This window comes from Dermacentor albipictus, unplaced genomic scaffold, assembly GCF_038994185.2.
Source record: "Dermacentor albipictus isolate Rhodes 1998 colony unplaced genomic scaffold, USDA_Dalb.pri_finalv2 scaffold_548, whole genome shotgun sequence".
NCBI classification, from domain to species: Eukaryota; Metazoa; Arthropoda; class Arachnida; order Ixodida; family Ixodidae; genus Dermacentor; species Dermacentor albipictus.
Genome location: NW_027226102.1, coordinates 15,001 through 18,279, shown reverse-complemented (window position 1 = coordinate 18,279; position 3,279 = coordinate 15,001). Strand labels below are relative to the sequence as shown.

At 50.9% G+C, this 3,279-nt stretch overlaps 1 non-coding gene across 1 annotated transcript; it reads left to right on the top strand.

Moving 5' to 3' along the window:
• Positions 1-1,034: 1,034 nt before the first annotated feature.
• On the top strand, positions 1,035-1,225 carry LOC139054060 (U2 spliceosomal RNA). Its single transcript, XR_011511002.1, has one exon. It is a non-coding gene; the product is annotated as a U2 spliceosomal RNA (small nuclear RNA).
• The last annotated feature ends 2,054 nt before the right edge of the window (positions 1,226-3,279 follow it).

The window sequence follows — 3,279 nt, the reverse complement described above, 5'->3', positions numbered from 1 at the left end:
CCAAGACGTTTCTGCCATTATTCACTAGCTCTCGTTCTTAGTATGCAACGGAGCGTTAGCTCGCGCCATCTACCTTTCTTTCTGTATGGCGAAGGCCGTAGGTTTTCCTAGTTCCGCACACAGATGGCGCGGATGCGTTTTCGCGCCAGTTTCGAACGACCTCGCTGTACACATGTTTCTCATTTAAAAGTTTCAAAGGGGCTTGCGAAAGGGCGTGGTCCTTTTTTCTTGCGCAAGGCTGAGCTTTCCAGCTGTGCTTAAGCGATGCTAGCATGTGTGCGTATGTGTGTGTGTGTGTGTGTGTGTGTGTGTGTGTGTGTGTGCGTGCGCGCGCGCGCGTGCGTGCGCGTGCATATGTGTGCGTGTGTGTGTATACACGCACACGGTAAAGATGATGGGGTAGCGCTATTTCTTTCTTTCTTTCTTTCTTTTTTAACAACACCTGTGCTCCACATGGCGATCTTCCTGCCCTCTATGTTTCCGGTTGGAAGGAGTGCGCAGCCTTTTCTATATTTATTTATTTTTTTTTTTTCATTCTCTTTCATTCGTACATGAGGCGCGCTACCTAATTCTAGCGGTCGAATCGACACGTTGCAATCCGTCCGGCCTGTGCCGTATGAAAACTTTCAGTGGGCCTTGCGGTAAATAAAAGGAAATGAGGGAAATGCGCGTAGTGTATTACACTTGCGCACGGGCTTGAAACGAAGGCCTCAAAGAAAGCCGCCTTGAGCGGTCGCATTCAGACGGAAGTAAGCATTCCCCTTGCGCGTGTTTTCCGCTCGCCTGTTCCGTTTTCTACGAGGTTGCCTTCGTTGGTTTTGCCTTGCGAACAAGCTTGCGCTCGGGTCTCGTTTCTACGCGACGGCGTTTCGTTAACAGTGAAAGACTGAGGCGTCGCGAGTTGATTCGCGAGATAGAGAGCATAGAGTCTCTAGACGGGCTGGGTTTTATAAGATTGCCCACGCTGTTGCTGAGGTTACCAATGTCGCCAGGGCACCCACAAGGCAGTGGTACAATGGAGTGAAGTGAAAGACATCGCTTCTCGGCCTTTGGCTAAGATCAAAGTGTAGTATCTGTTCTTATCAGCTTAATATCTGATACGGGTTCTATATGGACCCACGATATTAAACCTATTTTTGGAAGTTGGCGGAGTGCTTGAAGCCTGCTTCACCTCCGCCGCAGGTCGGCCCGGTATTGCACTACCTCCGGGATCGGCCCCCGCTCACTTAGGTGAGACTTCATTCAATCAAAATGAAGAACACAAGCTCGAAGCGAGCACTCACGTGACACGCACCATTCCCATACTATACGCAACGATGCCGGTGTTTCTGAACGATTGTCTGCTGTAATGAGCCACTTGGGGGGGGGGGGGGGGGGGAAGGGTGATTAGCCGTGGGTTTTGCAATCAATGTAAGTCCCACTCAAAGCCAACACTGCATTTTGGAGTTCACTATCGCTTTGATCCGTAAACGACAGCAAGCTCGCCCTGCGAAAATCCGCTGCCCTAGTGGAAGAAAGGTTCCCTATGAAACAAAAATGGAGTGCCCGATTTCCGGCAACATTTTCGCTGCAGTGGGACCGAGCGCCTCGAAAACAAACTTGTCGTATGGCCAAGTGTGGCGAAATATATTCAAGGGTTCAGAGGTGCCTCAGCTTTCCAACCTGTATGTTATGAATACCTGTTGCTACCTTTTCGTCATCATCATCCTGCTGGCTACGACCACTGCAGGGCAAAGACCTCTCCCATTATTCTCCAAGCACCCCGGTCACGTGTAAGCCCGGTCACGGTCGCCGTCTAGTGCCTGCGCCCTTCCTAATCTAATCTGCCCTCCTAAATTTCCGCCACCCCGTGCTACGCTTCCCTTCTCTTGGAATTCAGTCGGTAACCCTTAATTGATGATCTTCCCCCCACATTGCATGCCCTGCGCACGCCCATTTCTTTTTCTTGGTTTAAACTAAGGTGTCATTAGCTCGCGTTTGTTCGCTCACCCCCCGAATCTGCTCTATTCTTATCCCCCGTAGCGCTACACCCATCATTCTTCTTTCCAAAGCTCGTCGCGTCGCCCTCAGTTACCCTTCGGTAATCCTTAAGGTCCTTCGTTGCGGCACTCGCGGCATCTTTCTCATTTAAATAAGGCTATTTCGTTCAGTTTTGGGGGAAAACTCAATGAGCTAGGCGCGATTGTGTCCCCGGCGCCGCTCTCAACAAGATGGCGGCGCCCAGGCTTTTTGCCTGGTGGTTCGGCTTGACGCAGAACACGCCTGCAGGGCAGTGAAGCCGCATTGAAGGGGCAACGAGCGGCGCAGTGAAGCGCATGCTCGGGCGAAAAACGCGAACATCAGCCAAAAATACAACCAAATGGCCAAATACGAATTTCCGTTATGGGAAATTGGAGTTCAGTTGGCGCGTTGCGCTCGCCTAAGGTAAAGAACATAAATGCGAGTGCCACATCAGCCAAGTCAATGCTGAGGATCGCGTATCATTTCTTATTTATTTTTCCCCTTGCCTCCTGGCCTGCGTGGCCCTAGCGCGCATGCCCACGAAAGTAATGCAATAAGGAAAACGCGAAATCATGCGGTGACGGCTGTATCATATCCATTGTGCGTGCTTTGTTCTTTTTGGACTACAGTGGTGTGCGTTATGAGAAAGTTTCAGTGACCAGCGAACCTATATTTAGAACCACATTTACGGTTACTGCTAACAAGCTGCGGGTAGGTGTTTTTTTTTTCTTTCTTTCTTTTTTTCGCTACCAACGATGGGTTATCGCAACCGCGATCGGTTGTGCTAGACGCGTTCTTGCCAAACGTTGGCTCTATACGCGACCCGTGACGCGTGGTCGGCACATTCAAGCAGTCCATTGCAAACCGTTCCAAGAAGAAGGATGCTAGCTCCACGTTCCGCCGGGAGCGCTAGTTCGAAGATTGTACTTTTAGACCCTCGAGGAAGCACCGCCATCCCACGTTTTCTATAACGCGCTAAGACTCAGAGCGACAGCGACCACTTGTCTTTGTCAATATCTCGGACACACTTTTTTTTTTTTCTTTAATCCAGATCGTCAGACGAGCCCGCGTTCACGCGCACTCGCTCTCTCCGATAAGCAGGGTAGCTCGGTTGGGGTGTTGTAGGGCCTCGCGCATGCGCTGCTGAGTTCGTCGCTTCGCCGGCCGGTCGACGCTGGCGCGGTACTGGTAATCAACTTCGACGGGCATGGTGAAACGTCACTGTGAAACGTCACGACTAGCAATGCAATGTGTTTGCGAGCAATCGGAGAAATGAGA